At 37.5% G+C, this 18,859-nt stretch overlaps 1 protein-coding gene and 1 long non-coding RNA gene across 3 annotated transcripts in view; one reads left to right on the top strand and one right to left on the bottom strand.

Annotated features, from left to right (window-relative positions):
* Positions 1–18,859, bottom strand: part of LOC125229205 — a 182,750-nt gene that overhangs the window by 40,931 nt on the left and 122,960 nt on the right. The window lies entirely within an intron of this gene.
* On the top strand, positions 16,427–18,667 carry LOC125229206. The gene is made up of 5 exons (XR_007177371.1): positions 16,427–16,831; positions 16,909–16,992; positions 17,780–17,974; positions 18,210–18,263; positions 18,599–18,667. It is a non-coding gene; the product is annotated as an uncharacterized LOC125229206 (long non-coding RNA).

Raw genomic sequence — 18,859 nt, 5'->3', positions numbered from 1 at the left:
ATCCATCTAAATGTTATTCAATCACGTTTACACGCCAACGCAAACTAATCTCTACCACCTATATGCTTAAGGGTCAAACTTTGAATAAAGTCAATTCCATTAAGGATTTGGGCGTCATACATGACACAAAACTTATGTTCGATATGCACATTGAAAAGATGATTAGTAGTGCTTTGAAAAGCCTAGGGTTTATATTACGGAACTCTGCCTACTTTACTAAAGCAAAGACGCTGAAAATTCTTTACTGCTCACTGGTTAGGAGTAAGCTTGAGTATGCGTCCCAAATCTGGAATCCTTGTTATGCCATTTATATCGACAGAATCGAAAGAATCCAGAAAAAGTTCCTTAAACACCTAAGCTTCAAACTTAAACATCCCTTCGACTCCTCTAATTACCAAAATATATGTAGGAAACACCATCTTATACCATTAGTTAAACGGAGAGAGATTGCCGATATTGCCTACATTCTAAGTATTACCAGTGGATATATTGATTGCCCGGAACTGCTGTCCAAACTCTCATTCAATACCCCCGCCCGATCTAAACGTCACGTTCCCCCATCTCACTCAAGCGTACTTCATCCAATTACAGACAAAATAGTTTTCTCTGTCGTGCTAGTCGTAATCTAAATATTCTATCAAAAAACCTAGACGTTGATGTATTTAATAGCTCCATTCCTTCAGTGAAGCGAAAATTAGCCAATCTATTTTTTAACCCAATCGGAACTTAATTGTATGGAATTTAAGATCAGATTGTCTGCACAAATAACAGGTTTTCGATTTGCCCGGGTTCTTTGTGGAAAATTGTTGTAAGTAGTAGTAGTTTTGTTAGTTTTAGTTAAGCCTTGAGTAGCATATTTCGAGATTTGTGCCATAGTTTTTTTTTTCTTTCCTTTCCTTAATGTCATACTTCACAATAGCTATGTGCGAATTTGCGCGTACATTTTATATATTGTCCATTCAAATTCTATCTGTGAATACCTGTAATTGGCTTTGTGTTATTATTTAAATTAGCACAATGTTATTTATAGCTGTTGGTGTTCCGAAAATAAATAAATAAATAAAATAAATAAGTGTAAGCTAGTTTTCAATATACTTAATAAACAGTTTTTTTAGTATATTTCTTAGTAAACTCACATTATATATTAATCCACCTTTAAAATTGTTAATGTTATGATTTATATACTCAATGAATGGAGCTAAATGAAAAAGTAAAAATATGATTTTTAACTATAACTTCAGAAGTCATCAAGATTTCTCTATTATTTTTTCCAGTTTTTTCCGTTATTCTGTTTAGTCCGTCAGTTAGATCGTCCAAAAATACTGAACACATATTTTTCGCTTTTTCTAATTAATGAAAAAATACAAAGATATAGAGCAAAGTTCCAGAGTGGGGGCTTGTGACGTCACTTCTAAGTAAAAATTGTACCTAGGCGTGACGTCACGCGAAACTTCAACGCAATGTACCGTCGTATTTTTTCGTTTACGAGAAAAAAGAAAAATACGTGTCTAATATGTTCTTTGATAATCTAATTGACGGACTAATTAGTTTTTTAATGGTCTCGCCTATTGTATTTTCCGTGTAACAGCATCGTAACAGATACAATTTCTACATAATTTTAAAACGGGAAGTAATTATCAAAACGCAAACAAGGTTTTACCGCCCTCAAGCCTTTGACGACCCCGCCGCACACAAAAAGACGTAACGGAGAGTCTTTGCTGCGAAACGCGAAGCTACATTTAATGAACTGTATATGTATGAAATATACGCATAAATATGTTACGCCTACATTTACAAACGCAAAACAAATGGGTTTCATTTAAAGAGAAGAATGATTTTCACGATACTGAAAATATTATTTTGTTATCGAAAATATAATTTTAAATTTGAAAAAAAAAGAGTGAGCTATAGCTGAAACCTGCCGATATATGTAAGTTTATATATAGGGTGGCAAAAAATGGGTACTAAAATGCAAAAGCCTACGCGACTATTTACTCAGAAAGCATTTGCTGTATCATTTTTCTGTGGACATATAAAAATTGTAAGAATGTGGACATATACCTAACAAGTGGACATACCTATAACAACAAAATATGGACATATAACAATTGTTATCAATAAAGATTTTCATTTTCATTTCATTTTTCATTTTCTGTCAAATTGTAAGGTACTCTATTCAACTCTTCTTTCACATACAGCCTGGCAAAGAGTAGAAAATAATAGGGTTGTCACCGTCTATGTAAAATGTTTTGCATGTGGCAACTATTGAGTCACTTTTGTATGAGAAAAGTAAGTGTTGCTATAAAAAAAAAAGTTCCATTTCTACTCTTTTTTGCCAAGCTGTAGGTAGGTACTTTCTTCTTACAAGCCGGAACAAAGTTTTTTTGAAGTGAAACTTCTAATGCGACTTCCAACTGGCAGCGTAGTGGAGTAAAAGTAAGGTACTAATAACCGATTGTGGTGCTTGCTGCGTCAAGCCCTACGGTCGGTGTCGCGTCACTAGTTGGCGCGGGTGGAGCTGTCAGAGGATCGTCCGCCATTACCGCGTCGTGCTGTGAATTGTACCAAGCTACGCTCTGTTTTCTAAGTGTTATGTATTAAAACCTGTATTTCATGATGTCTGGTGTTTTCCCCTTTAACAGGTCAGAAGTGAGATCCGTGAACTACACGTGCGATATATTGTAATTGGCGTAAAAGCCGTATTTGCCTACTCATTATTGTTCACGAAAGTAACGCCGGTTCTTGTGAATTTACTATACTTCTGGCACCATTCATCATTGAATACTGAAAACAGATAATCGGTAAAGCCTTGGTAAGGCATATTTTCGAGAAGAAAAGGTTAAGTAAGTTACTGATGATCCAGTACGTGATTGAAGGCCATGTCGTTATACGACTTGGATACAATACAAAAAGGTGGTAGAATTACAGAGTATGGTAAGCTTTATCATGTAGTTTCAATTGTTGGAACGATGTAAAGTCACGTAAGTTATAATTTTATATATGTTGTGACAAGTTCAAGAACTGAATGTTACTGTATGAGATCTTGAATATCATTAAGCAATCAAGGACAACTTGTGAAAGGTTATGTTATACACTTGTTAAAGAAGAGTTTTTACCTATTGCGCATAAGCAGCATTCTTAATTCTTACCTTTATTGACATGGACAGATGTCATTAATAATTTTATTGCCATTGACTCTTAGTCTACTCTTCATAATATTCAAAGAACAGTAATAATAATATTGGACTATGAATGCCAACTATGGCAGCTAGATGACTACAATAACATCATAGTCAGGCACCATAATAATTGCCCTGAATCCTAATCATATAAAATCCATTCATCGGTAACAAGCTCAGAAAATTCTGTAGTTGTGTTGGAAATGCTTATGATATTTTATCAGCTAAGGTTTCTGATTTATTATTGAGCTTTATTAGAACACTGTCTAAATCTAATGGTTTTTACCAATATTACTGGATTCTATAATTTAACTTCAAAAAGTATTGCTTATTAATTACCCCATAAGTTACCATTATGAGAGTTCGGTGATTTAATATTGAGTACTTACCTATTATTGTCACTAAAAATATTTTAAGCACTGAATGGTTGTAAGTAATTAGTTGAGAACTACCTGTGTGGTGTGTGAATATTACTCCTTGGATGTTATTATTGCAATTAATAATATAATGGAATCTTAAATACCTATTTATGCATTACCGGCATTGCTGTCATGGGATATTGAACAGCATGTTTCTCTTTTCACAAAATTGAGAGTGTTGTGTGAAGTGTGGCATTATTAATTATGGAAGCATGTTGGTAATAAATGTAATTTCAGGAAAAGTTGTTGCTTCAATTGTATGTTCACAGAATAAACATGTTATCCTGAGGTTATAATTTACCAGAGAGATGAACAAGATGGATGGGTGTCTGCCAATCTGCACACCCATAATAGAAGCCTAGTTCCTGCATTTTGCAGGAATCATTTTGATTGCACAAATATGTGTAATATTGTTCTGTGTAAATGGAGGTACATAAAATATAGTAAGCGGGACAAAATTGAACATGGTAAGGTCAAATTATATCATATGAGGTTTCACTTTTATGTGATTGATATTCACATATGTAATTTGAAGTAATAAATAGTAGTTCATGGTTAAAATAATGTCAATTTATTACTGATCAAATATAAAACTCACATACAAATTATTATATGAGCCTCTTGGACTTCCCAAGAGATATGAGTGGACATGGACACTGAATAACTAAAATAGAGCTAATGTGTCAATGTTTTAGAAATAAAATAGAACAGGCTAGCATGACCACCAAGGGCCTGTGATGTACAAGTAGAAGGATTGAGGTGATATGTATTGTTAACAAGATCATGTCACTCATGTCATTGATTTATTATACTGTTTTGCTAGAATGTGGCATACGGATATAAAAGAGTGTGTGAGTTGACTTATCCCCACTTTTGTCATCTTTGAGTCAGGTACCAACTGTTAATGTTGACAGTGCTATATCAGGCAGTAATATGAATGAATAAAATAGACAGGGAACATGATTATGTTATGATTTTTGCAGAACATCTAAACCTTAATTGTTGGTCATATGATGTTGTGATGGAAAATTAATATTTCCTTTTAGTATGAGAGCAAAGTCTTGATTAGTGATGAAAATTATTGGGTTATCTATAATCACATTGCCCCAGGGTAGATGATACATCTAAGTTCAGCTTCAAGCGTTCATGAGAGAATCAAGTTAATGAGTGAAGGAAAATAATGTTACTTATTTAATTTTGACAAATTATATTTGTATCTAATTTATGTGAAATGTTATATGTTGTTAGAATTCAAAATAGCTTCACATTGCTCCAGCTGCATGATGGGAGTTGTCACCAAACTGTATGGTGCAAGGAATTATTGGCAGTGAAGTAAATATTTGATGAGAAGCAACTGAAGGTAAAATGTTAATGGTTGCCAAGTTTGATGATACAGCATCAAAGACTGACACAAGTTGAGAATTTTTAACTAAAGTTCTTTGTTTGAATAATTTGAAGTATAAAATTGTCAATGTCATGGGACAAGTGCAACGAATGTACTACTAACTGGTAAAAAGATAAATACACAATAAAATATTGATGTATCAATTTGCATAGAACAATTACATGTCTTGAAATGGAAGTGATTTTTATAGAACAATTGATATCTTGGTATAGCTAAACCATGTTGGAATACCTAGAGTCAACACTGTGAGCACATGTTTAAAAAAAAAAGATATCAATATTCTTGATAGAGTATCTGAATTTGAGTACCTATCTCATGGTCGTTCATCGGGTTGCATAGGTATCAATCTGTTCGAAGCTGTCATCATTATTACACCTATAAAATGCTTCATAGATGAGCACAGGTCTCTCTCCTCGAGATTCATATATATAATTAATTCTAAAGAGACATAGATAAATTACATTTATAATAAAAAAAATAAGGGTTGAACCTTACCTAAATTTGTGCGACTAATCTAAACATAGTATGTTATGACGAACACAGTTATTGCCTAAGAATTGTGGTTACAGAATATACTGGCAGGAGTCTGCTCGCCTATGCGGCGGTGCGAGTCTGCACGCCTGAGCGGCGGTGCCAGTCTGCTCGCCTATGCGGCGGTGCGAGTCTGCACGCCTGAGCGGCGGTGCCAGTCTGCTCGCCTATGCGGCGGTGCGAGTCTGCACGCCTGAGCGGTGGTGCCAGTCTGCTCGCCTATGCGGTGGTGCGAGTCTGTATGCCTACGCGGCGGTGCAAGTTTGCTCGCCTATGTGGCGGTGCGAGTCTGCACGCCTGCGAGGCGGTGCAAGTCTGCTCGCCTATGTGGCGGTGCGAGTCTGCTCGCCTACGAGGCGGTGTGAGTCTGCTCGCCTGCGGAGCAGTGTGACTCTGCACGTACCACGAGCCCATGAGGACAAACGCTTAGCGAGCCTGTGAGATGTATCAGCTTAGCGAGCCATGATACGAATGATTAACAAATCTGTGAGGAGTGTCAGCTTAGCGAGCTATGACACCAATGCTTAGCGAGCCTGTAAGATGTATCAGCTTAGCGAGCTATGATACGAATGATTAACAAACCTGTGAGGAGTGTCAGCTTAGCGAGCTATGACACCAATGCTTAGCGAGCCTGTAAGACGTATCAGCTTAGCGAGCCATGATACGAATGATTAACAAATCTGTGAGGAGTGTCAGCTTAGCGAGCTATGACACCAATGCTTAGCGAGCCTGTAAGATGTATCAGCTTAGCGAGCTATGATACGAATGATTAACAAACCTGTGAGGAGTGTCAGCTTAGCGAGCTATGACACCAATGCTTAGCGAGCCTGTAAGACGTATCAGCTTAGCGAGCTATGATACGAATGATTAACAAACCTGTGAGGAGTGTCAGCTTAGCGAGCTATGACACCAATGCTTAGCGAGCCTGTAAGACGTATCAGCTTAGCGAGCTATGATACGAATGATTAACAAACCTGTGAGGAGTGTCAGCTTAGCGAGCTATGACACCAATGCTTAGCGAGCCTGTAAGATGTATCAGCTTAGCGAGCTATGATACGAATGATTAACAAACCTGTGAGAAGTGTCAGCTTAGCGAGCTATGACACCAATGCTTAACGAGCCATGATACGAATGTTTCTTAGTGAGCCCAATAAATAAAATTATCTTAGAGCCCATGTTAAGTATCAGCTTAAAGAGCTACCCAGGTAGCAAACTGACGTCAGCGACGCACAGGCGACGTCACTTATAGGTCATAATAAGGTCGGTCATTTATTCGTCGAGAGAGGACGTTTTAATGACGTCTATTTGGGGTCAATATCAGGACGTACCTTTTAGTCACAAAATTGACGTTTCAATGACGTCTATTTACGGTCACTATTAGGACGTACCTTTTTGGTCACAAATACGACGTTTTACTGACGTCTGTTTGGGGTCATTATCAGGACGTACCTTTTTGGTCACAAAAACGACGTTCTACTGACGTCTTATTATGGTCACTATTAGGACGTTCCATTTTAGTCACAAAGTTGACGTTCTACTGACGTCTAATTGGGGTCACTATCAGTACGTACCTTTTTGGTCACAAATACGACGTTTTACTGACGTCTCATTGGGGTCACTATCAGGACGTACCTTTTTGGTCACTAATACGACGTTCTACTGACGTCTAATTGGGGTCACTATCAGGACGTACCTTTTTGGTCACAAATATGACGTTTTACTGACGTCTCTTTGGGGTCACTATCAGGACGTGCCTTTTTGGTCACAAATACGACGTTTTACTGACGTCTCATTGGGGTCACTATCAGGACGTACCTTTTTGGTCACAAATACGACGTTTTACTGACGTCTTATTGGGGTCACTATCAGGACGTACCTTTTTGGTCACAAATACGACGTTCTACTGACGTGTAATTGGGGTCACTATCAGGACGTACCTTTTTGGTCACAAATACAACGTTCTACTGACGTCTAATTGGGGTCACTATCAGGACGTACCTTTTTGGTCACAAATATGACGTTTTACTGACATCTCATTAGGGTCACTATCAGGACGTACCTTTTTGGTCACTAATACGACGTTCTACTGACGTCTATTTGGGGTAACTATCAGGACGTACCTTTTTGGTCACAAATACGACGTTCTACTGACGTCTAATTGGGGTCACTATCAGGACGTACCTTTTTGGTCACAAATACGCCGTTTTACTGACGTCTCATTGGGGTCACTATCAGGATGTACCTTTTTGGTCACTAATACGACGTTCTACTGACGTCTAACTGGGGTCACTATCAGGACGTACCTTTTTGGTCACAAATATGACGTTTTACTGACGTCTCTTTGGGGTCACTATCAGGACGTGCCTTTTTGGTCACAAATACGACGTTCTACTGACGTGTGATTGGGGTCACTATCAGGACGTACCTTTTTGGTCACAAATACGCCGTTTTACTGACGTCTCATTGGGGTCACTATCAGGATGTACCTTTTTGGTCACTAATACGACGTTCTACTGACGTCTAATTGGGGTCACTATCAGGACGTACCTTTTTGGTCACAAATATGACGTTTTACTGACGTCTCTTTGGGGTCACTATCAGGACGTGACTTTTTGGTCACAAATACGACGTTCTACTGACGTGTAATTGGGGTCACTATCAGGACGTACCTTTTTGGTCACAAATACGACGTTTCACTGACGTATCTTTGGGATCACTCTCAGGACGTACCTTTTTGGTCACAAATACGCCGTTTTACTGACGTCTCTTTGGGTCACTATCAGGACGTACCTTTTTGGTCATAAATACGACGTTTTACTGACGTCTATTTGCGGTCACTATCAGGACGTACCATTTTAGTCACAAAGTTGACGTTTCACTAACGTCTAATTGGGGTCACTATCAGGACGTACCTGTTTGGTTAGAAACATGGCGTTTCGCTAACGTCTATTTTGGGTCACTACCAGGACGTACCTTTTTGGTCACAAATACGACGTTTTACTGTCGTCTTTTTGGGGTCACTATCAGGATGTACCGTTTTAGTCACAGAACCGAGAGAAAAGAGAAGAGAGATTTGGGCGGCGGTTAAAAATGGACGTTTCACTGACGTCTATTTGGGGTTGCAAATCGACACTATTAACGGTTGCAAACCAGCAATTGAGTGGATAGGCATCCTTTATTTTAGGGTGCTAGTACTAGTGTAAGTCAAACATAGTATTATTAGTCCAAGGATATAAAAATTTCATCCCTTAGAAAGCCGAGCGTAGCGAGGTCTGTTACAAAAAACAAAATATTTTTTTTTAATTGGATCATCTGATTTTGACAAAAAGTATGTCAGTTGAAAGAGATTTATTGATGTAACGCATCGATCTAAACTACCGGAAGTTTAAATCGATGATGTAACTTAAAAAAAATAGAAGAAAAAATCTCACAAAAAAAAAAAAAATAATTAAAAAATGTATATAAACAAAATAAGCCAAATTTGGCAACTTGTATCTTAAAAACTACTGATCCGATTTCGATTCGGTTTTTAGTTTATAATCATGAATTTATTTGTCTTTAATATTAAAAACTTACTTCTCGACATTATTGTACATTATTTCTACCGTTATTTGCAGTTATTCAGTGTGATACGAAAATATAAAATAAAACTATGGAAACGTATTAAATCGCGTATAATGAATTTAGAATACATCCCGACGTTTCGAACTCTTTACAGCGTTCGTGGTCAACGGGTGACTGAAGAAAAATTACAATGTGCAAAAGCTACCCACATACAAGAAATATTAACGAACCATGACCATAAATAATATAGATTTCTAAGGCAGGTTCAAAGACTATTAATAAAGCTAGTTATACAATATTCAGAAAATTACCATTACTATGTTAAAAAATAATTAACCAATTAATCTACACAAAATTGACAAAGAACAAACTGCAAATGTCCAACACCATACAACACAAATGCCTCACAGCCTTCGTCATGCTAGTTCCATTATCAGATGTACTACTGGATCCCAAGCCGGTGGTAAAGTAAAGCCATCTTCTCTATTAAAGTTAGGATATTTCTGGGTATATATCGCTTCTCCTTAGCAAGAACCAGAGGCTTGTCAAACTTTATAGCATGATTGACTTTATCCATGACATGTTCAGAGACTGCAGACCTTTGTCGATGGTGCTTGACATCCGCTATGTATTCCTTCACCCGTGTGGAAATACTTCATTTCGTCTGTCCCACATATGACAGGCCGCACTCACAGTCTAGTCTTTACACTCCCGCATTTTATAGAGGAGTTTGACATTTCACAGGCCTCAGGAATTGGGACATCTTCTTCATAGGCTTGAAATAAGTTTTAATAGAAGCCCGTTTCAAGATGTGGCTGATCCTATCCATGACCCCTCTAACAAAAGGCAGAATAGCAGGCCGGCGCTTGACTGTAGGGATCTTCAAGCGGGCCTTCTGCTTGACACGCGGTATCTTGAGCTCGTTCGCCAACAGCGCCTGCCTGGCATGTCGAAGCTCCGCTGCCAAATGCTGGTCGTCACATATCCTTTGGGCTCTCTGAAACAAAGATTTGCCTACAGTAGCTAGTTGACTGGGATGGTGGTGGGATTTGCCATTTAAGTACCTATCAGTATGAGTAGGTTTTCTATACACAGTGCGACCTAAGCTATTATCAGGATTCCTCAAAATGAGAACATCCAAGAAGGGAAGAGAACACTCTTTTTCCAACTCCATAGTAAATTGTATTTTACTATGGATAGAATTTAAATGGTCTAAGAAAGTTGAAACATTACTTTTAGGAAGTATAGTAAAAGTGTCATCTACGTATCTTTTATATATCTTCAGCTGGACGGCAGCCAATGAGAGCGCTCTCTCCTTGAAATCCTCCATGAAGATGTCGGCGACGAGAATTCACCGTTCCATAGCAAGTAGCCCGATGTGAGGCAATGTTCCACCAACTTGGCGTAGTTCTCAGACATGTTCTGCTCTCTCAACCTCTTTTTGACAATTTCAATGCAGTCTTTGTCGTGTCGTGTCGTGGTTTTCAGGATCTTCGTAGTTGGGTCCCTCTTTAGATGTTTGTATGTTGATGTATCCGCCAAAAGATTCCTTATCTTCTCGTTGTAATCTGAAATATTAAGTACAACGGCCGCATTACCCTTGTCAGCTCGAAGAACAGTTATGTCCGGATCCTCATCCAATTTTTTTAAAGCGACAAATTCATCCCTAGGTAAATTTGTTCTTGGGGAATTCGCTCTCCGTAACAAAGACGAGACATCCTGGCGTATAGCCTCTAACTCTTCCTTGCCTACATTGTTCTTCACCAGACAATCTTCCACACTGACGATAATGTCCTCATAAGAGACCTTTTTCCAGAACCGAAAACTCACACGCAGTGAGTTGTTTATCTCACGGAAGTAAGTTTATCTGATAAATTGACAACTGATCGATTTGACACTGACAGCGACATTCCGTTTACGCTCTGAGACAATCCGTCATCGCTGCGTTTCGTTCTCGATTTTAACTTGTCAAACTTGGTAACTTGTCTCTGCTAGCATTGTTCGAATTTGAGATACGTTTTGTCAAAATCGGACGATACAATAAAAAAATATATTTTTTTCATTTTCATAAAACACCTCGCTACGCTCGGCTTCCTAAAGGATGAAATTTCGATATCCTCGGAAAAAATCGTTTACTTTGATGTCTACTATCACCATGCAAAGCGGCTTGCTTCCATTTCAAAGTGCAGCTTTTTTTCATAACTAGTATGACTATATTCTCTCTGTCTAAATTTGAAATGAGACAGACCTTTCACAAAACTATAGTTAGTTATCTTATACTTTTCCTTTACTCAGACTAATTCATATCATAGTGAATAGCGATTGCAAATCCGCTTATATGTTGGGAAATCCGGATTTTCGGATTATTTGTAGGAAAAATCCGGATTCCGGATTAAATGCGGATTTTTAGGGTTTTTTAGTTACCACCGTAAATAAAGCAAAATTCAAGAGTTTAAGAAGTAAACAGTAAATAAAAAATGAAAAAAATGTTTTATTAGGGAACCTACATGTAAAGTGGGGCTGATATTTTTTTTCATTCCAACCCCAACATGTGATATATTGTTGGATAGGTATTTAAAAATGAATAACGGTTTACTTAGATCGTTTTTTGATAATATTAATATTTTCGGAAATAATCGCTCTTAAATGAAAAAAAAAGTGCGTCCCCCCCCCTCTAACTTTTGAACCATATGTTTAAAAAATATGACAAAAATCACAAAAGTAGAACTTTATAAAGACTTTCTAGGAAAATTATTTTGAACTTGATAGGTTCAGTAGTTTTTGAGAAAAATACGGAAAACTACGAAACCCTACACTGAGCGTGGCCTGACACGCTCTTGGCCGGTTTTTAAACAACAACATAACAACATACAATCACGCCTGTATCCCATAAAGGGGTAGGCAGAGCACATGAAACTACTAAAGCTTCAGTGCCACTCTTGGCAAATAAGGGGTTGAAAGAAAACGAAACTGTGACATTGCAGTGACAGGTTGCCAGCCTCTCGCCTACACCACAATTTAACCCATATCCCATAGTCGCCTTGTACGACACCCACGGGAAGAAAGGGGGTGGTGAAATTCTTAACCCGTCACCACACAGGCAAGCCGGTTTTTACTGATTATATAAGCTACGTACGTGGGCAGTTAATCATTCTATTAACGAGGTAAAGTTTTTTTTTACATTCAGGATTATATACATCCAGTAAACAACGAAATCATAAAAATATTAGCGCGTCAAGTGTAGAGTCAATTCTACGTTCTTAGGCACAGCATTACAACAGAACCAGGAAAATATTGATTTAAGTGGTTAAGAGCGCGGAATTGAATTACGACTTTCACTCAGTTTTAAACTAAATCAGGACTTAAACGAGTAACACTAACACATCGTGTATATTTAGCCTGTCGTTTCCAACGTGAGGAATTGAATTACGACTTTCACTCAGTTTTAAACTAAATCAGGACTTAAACGAGTAACACTAACACATCGTGTATATTTAGCCTGTCGTTTCCAACGTGACAATTTCTCGTATTTTGCCGTTATTTTACTATTGAGACGTCATTTTTGCACAATCTATCTATATTGCTGTAATTAACAATACGCATTGAATAATCGTACATTGTGTATTAAGATTGAGGGCGGAAAGTGAAGCCTTCAGCCGCCCGTGATATACACAACGTTTTTCATCACACTCGCGAAGTAATAACCAAATTTTAAACTATTGTATTGAAATATCTACGCTGACATTTTGAACATTCGTCCGCCATCTTGTAATTTTTGACAGGTCGTGGAAGGTCCCACCCTGGTATTCACTTTACCGCCCCAGGGCGGTAAAATAGTTCATTAAGTATCATAATGTAATAACACCGTTTTCGAGAGAGTGTGATGAAAAGCATATTATAAAATATGTTTTACGACAGTAATAGTGTTTCCGAATATGAAGGCAGCAAGCCATTTAGTATTATTCATTTATCTTATAAATATGCCAATTTAGTCAAATTTCTACATTAACATTGAACAAGTTTTGTTGAGGTCGCAGTTCAAACTTAGCCTAATCGACTTTGACAGCATAATTATAGTATGTATTGAAGTGCATCAGTTCTAACATATAACCAACTTTGATGACAGTGTTGTTATGTGGTTATGATTGTAATTCTACTTAATATAATTCATTAACAATAGGATGTTTGGTTCGTCTACTAATGATATAAGCATTTATTGCAAACCATGGTATACAAAGTGGTTTACATAAGTATTATAGATACCAGGAATCACATTACACCCTGTATTTATGGACATTTTTCGTATACTATTTAAACTTAAATTTGCCTGCATTCTCAAGACATCTGATGACGTGTAAACGGATGTTTTTTTTTATTTACAGTTGCTTATACATTGGATTCCACGTACATAAACACTTGTCTTAGAATAAATTTAAAAGTGGAAAATGTCTGCCTTGGGTGAGACTTGAACTCACATTTTCCACTTTTAAATTTATTCTAAGCTTAGTGGCATCGATTGCAGACGTTTCTGCTAGTAAACATAACTTGTGTCCTTTATTTCGGTTGAAATTGCGACGTAAAAGTAAAAATTCGAAAATCCGGATTTCGGTTTTAAAATCCGGATTTAGAAACGGATCGCAAAATCAGCGAATTATCCGGATTTTCGGACTCCTGATAAATAGATGGTCAAGCAAATCTTGTCGCGAAGGGATAATTATTATCCCTTTGCGCCTACATTTTTCAATTTTTTTGCCTTTTTCTACTGATGCGACCTTATTCTATCAATGGATGCGACATGATGCGACTTAAAAAAAATAACGCGTTTCGTTTCTTGATATCAATTTGTCAATCATTTGTTGTAAATCATTAATAAAGTAAAAAAAAAATTTTAGTCTTTTTAGGTAACTTTGAAGTAATAAGAGTTTTGAATGATTCACGGTTATTTTCATTAGACTTATATTGACCGGGATATAGACCGTGATTACCTTTTTGATTTTTGTCGAGCTCCCGATATTTCGACGCAGTTGCATGCATCATGATCACGGAAAACCCCGATCATGATGCATGCAATGTTTTCCGTGATCATGATGCATGCAACTGCGTCGAAATATCGGGAGCTCGACAAAAATCAAAAAGGTAATCACGGTCTATATCCCGGTCAATATAAGTCTTTGAAGTAATATCTATAAGGTAAATTATTAAAGGTTTTTTAAACAATAACATCAAAATAAACTTAAAAACGCCATTTTTTAAAAAGAAGCTTAGAAAATATATTGGAACGAAACGCATTTTGTTAGTTTGATTTGATTGAAGTAACTATTGAGATTAGAAATATAAGGAGCGAAAGCTTTAGGCTGGGCGCACACGGAGGCGACAGTTGCACGGCGACATTTTTTGTCTCTGTCTTGGACGCAAGTAGTAACGACAGAGACAAAAAATGTCGCCGTGCAACTGTCGCCTCCGTGTGCGCCCAGCCTTAAGTATCAGAAGTGCACATATAAAAGAAAAGATAGTTGGCGCTGCAATCGCTGCTGCATAAGGGTTTGACAATCTCTTTGCCTTCTCGGTAGTGACCCCGCCTACAGAACAAGAGGTCCCGGGTTCAAATCCTGATGAGACCTTTTTAGGGTTCCGTAGTCAACTAGGAACCCTTATAGTTTCGCCATGTCTGTCTGTCTGTCCGTCCGTCCGTCCGTCCGTCCGCGGATAATCTCAGTAACCGTTAGTACTAGAAATCTGAAATTTGGTACCAATATGTATATCAATCACGCCAACAAAGTGCAAAAATAAAAAATGGAAAAAAATGTTTTCTTAGGGTACCCCCCCCCCCCTACATGTAAAGTGGGGGCTGATTTTTTTCATGCCAACCCCAACGTGTGATATATTGTTGGATAGGTATTTAAAAATGAATAAGGGTTTACTACGATCGTTTTTTGATAATATTAATATTTTCGGAAATAATCGCTCTTAAAGGAAAAAAAGTGCGTCCCCCCCCTCTAACTTTTGAACCATATGTTTAAAAAATATGAAAAAAATCACAAAAGTAGAACTTTATAAAGACTTTCTAGGAAAATAGTTTTGCACTTGATCGGTTTAGTAGTTTTTGAGAAAAATAGGGAAAACTACGGAACCCTACACTGAGCGTGGCCCGACACGCTCTTGGCCGGTTTTTTATTTTTTTCTACTATTTTTTTTCTTGAATTATTTTATTTTTTTAATGTCCAAAAATATTTTGTTTTGTTATAACTTTTCGAAATTTCATTCGCAAGGCTTACAACATTACCGAAGAATCTTAAAGGGCTTAAGTTAACATTTCTATGAATAAAACAATAAATAAACACAAATAAAATACAAAAAAGAAAATTAATGCATAAAAAAAAACAAAAAGTAAAAACCGGCCGAGGCCGTGTCGGGCCACGCTCAGTGTAGGGTTCCGTAGTTTTCCGTATTTTTCTCAAAAACTACTGAACCTATCAAGTTCAAAACAATTTTCCTAGAAAGTCTTTATAAAGTTCTATTTTTGTGATTTTTTTCATATTTTTTAAACATATGGTTCAAAAGTTAGAGGGGGGGGACGCACTTTTTTTTCCTTTAAGAGCGATTATTTCCGAAAATATTAATATTATTTAAAAACGATCGTAGTAAACCCTTATTCATTTTTAAATACCTATCCAACAATATATCACACGTTGGGGTTGGAATGAAAAAAATATCAGCCCCCTCTTTACATGTAGGGGGGTTACCCTAATAAAACATTTTTTTCCATTTTTTTATTTTTGCACTTTGTTGGCGTGATTGATATACATATTGGTACCAAATTTCAGCTTTCTAGTGCTAACGGTTACTGAGATTATACGCGGACGGACGGACGGACGGACGGACGGACGGACGGACGGACGGACGGACGGACGGACGGACGGACGGACGGACGACAGACAGACACACATGGCGAAACTATAAGGGTTCCTAGTTGACTACGGAACCCTAAAAAGATCGCTGTCAGAATCGAACCCGAGAACATCTGCGTACGAAGCCAGCGCACTATTACCTTGACTTGCTCAGTCTGACGAAATCAGCCTATAGAAAAGAACGTCTAATGTCATCTCACATCGCTGATCATTGAGCGAGACATGCGCTCCAAGCGGAGAGATTTATAACTGCAATTACAATGCCTCAGCCGGTCATTTTTGCGACTGTTCTACTTCGACAGATTTTCCTCCTTATCTCTACTCTCCCTGGAAGTAACGAAATGTCACTTCAAGTGACACTGTTTTTCCCTCCTTTTTCGTTTGGCGCCTGTTGTGTCCTGTGGTTGTGTCGTACGCGTCCTCCGTGATTGTGCTCTATGTGATTAATAATAACACCTATTCGTTTCATGGAAAAGCGAAAACATGTACTCGGTGATAAAATTTACTGAAAAAGACGGCGGAACCGTATCATTAGTGAACAACCAGTGGTTTACGCCAAGGAGATGCGAATATCAAATTCTACGGACATCACTCGGCAGTTCGTGGTCCCGGCCGCCATCATGCTTTGTACTGCTGCTCCAGCTATCCTCCAGTGCAACTTGAAGGCCTAATCCATGCACACATCGGTGTTTTTTTATATCTATGTAATACACTTGTCATTGGCGAAGGTCCACGAGGCTGCCATATTGAATAGAGAGAAATTCTTTAAGGGCCAGTGATCGAGCCATGCTAATTTGAAATCGCGAGTACCTATTTCGTATAATCGTAAGTATTTTCTCCCATCTTCGAATAAAATTTGTTGTAATACGTTCAGTGCTAATTCTTGTGTCCATTATTTTCAGACATTATTTTCATAAAATGACTTGAGGACCCCTTCCATTGACATGAATGCACGGAACTACAAGCCGGCTTCTTTTCTGCGTTGGGTATGTTTCACATTTGTACGCCCATGATTTTAACCCTCGCCAAGGGTTGGTAAAAGCCTCAGGGTCATTGTTTCTTTTAAAACCTATTTCAGGGTTCTTCGATTTGGAGGTTACGTTCAAAGGTAGCGCGGAGCTGATGCTTCCCGAGCCTGAACCGGTGGACAGGAGGCTGTGGCGACTGGGATGGAAGAGCTTCCATTCCTGTAGCTGCAGCTTCCACCTCCCTAAATTCTGTTACATGTCACCAAGGTCAAGGTCTGCCTCGGCCAAGGCGTGCCTCGTTTTAGTATTTTTAAAAGGAGCCCAGCATAAATTATCATTTTTTAATTAATAAATTTACCCTTTACCCGGTCTTCTAGTACCAGAATCACTGACTCACCCATATGCTCTAAAGTTAGGTATTTGTGTTTGTTTTTAGTAATAGACTGAGCTAGCTATTCTAACGTATAATATTTATTTATTTAAGTTTTATTATTCTACATAAAAGATTTTCCTTTTCGATTATTTGTTTTTTAATCATTATTGATTTTCTTCTGTAGACCCCTTCTGTGTAAAAGCTTCTTCCATAAAAGTTGTAAAAGCTGTTTCCATTTTAAAGAATCCTGCAAAGATTCAAAGTGACCTACTAATTAAATTGGTTGACCGTACAATTTCAGATTATTCCTACTAATGCAAGTCCATCCTATATGTTTACTTAATAACCTTGTTTACTAGGGGATGCATTATTTTGTGTTAATTTATTATTTTTGCATATTGTGTGTATTTTTTTATTTGCATGTACCTAAAGATGACCTAGAGAAAGCAAAAAAAATACTGAAACTGGTTGAGGATACATCAGACTTACAGACTGAAGCCGAAACAGAACCAAGTCTTAAACGTAAAATGCAAAAAAGATATGTTTCTAGCAGCAGTGACGAAGATGAACAGTGAAAAAGAAATAAACAACCACTTCAAGCTGCTGACAATGAAGGAGATTATGGAGGTGGGTTTTATATTCAAAACACCTGCACGGGAAGCATGGTCGCGCGATAGACGATAAAATATCAGGCCGTCCCTATCGCACTTACAAATAGTGTGATAGGGACGGCCTGCTATTTTATCGTCTATCGCGCAACCATGCTTCCCGTGCTGTTATGAATATGTAGTAATTTAGTTGATATTAATGATGTAATTCCGAAGTACCTAATTTCAAAAATTATATGTTATGTTTTGTGCAGATAGTCGTCAAGCTCAGCCAAACATTGCCCAAGAAACCGCTTCAATAGCAGAAAGTAAGTAAATTATAATTAATAAATAATAGATAAACACATATTATACTCTTACCTGGTAAAGTTTAGATTTGGGTAGGGCTTCATAAAAATGCATAACATTTAAAAAGGTAATTGGGCAAGGTAACCTTTGACCTATAATAAAATAGATTCTTCAGGCACGCAAAATACCTGATTAACGGCTTACAAGTGAATAGTCATTTTTGTCAAACCCTGTAATTATACTAATTATAAATTATAATGTATTACATACTAAGGCCAACTTTAGAGTTTAAATAAATTGCTAACCTGGGGGTGTAAATATAATTCATATTAAATTAAATGTTTTTTGCCAACAGGAACCCTCTCATTACTGACTGTAGCAGATGAGCTTCCCATCTTGACAAACAGTGACAACAGACTGCAAGGTAAGATATCCATGTTTATATATTTTAACCCATGCGGCGCTTTAACTTTCATCATCATGTATGTGTGTGTGTGGTGTTCATTACTGTGTTCCCTGCTAGGCTGCTGTAAACAGCAAGGATGATTTTTTGTTGGATTCATCTTTATTTATTAATAGGTAGGTACTAAAAAATTTCCGCTTTTATTTTTATAGT

The sequence above is a fragment of the Leguminivora glycinivorella genome, chromosome 8, assembly GCF_023078275.1.
Source record: "Leguminivora glycinivorella isolate SPB_JAAS2020 chromosome 8, LegGlyc_1.1, whole genome shotgun sequence".
Classification (NCBI taxonomy): Eukaryota; Metazoa; Arthropoda; class Insecta; order Lepidoptera; family Tortricidae; genus Leguminivora; species Leguminivora glycinivorella.
This window is presented reverse-complemented; position numbering and strand designations above follow the sequence as displayed.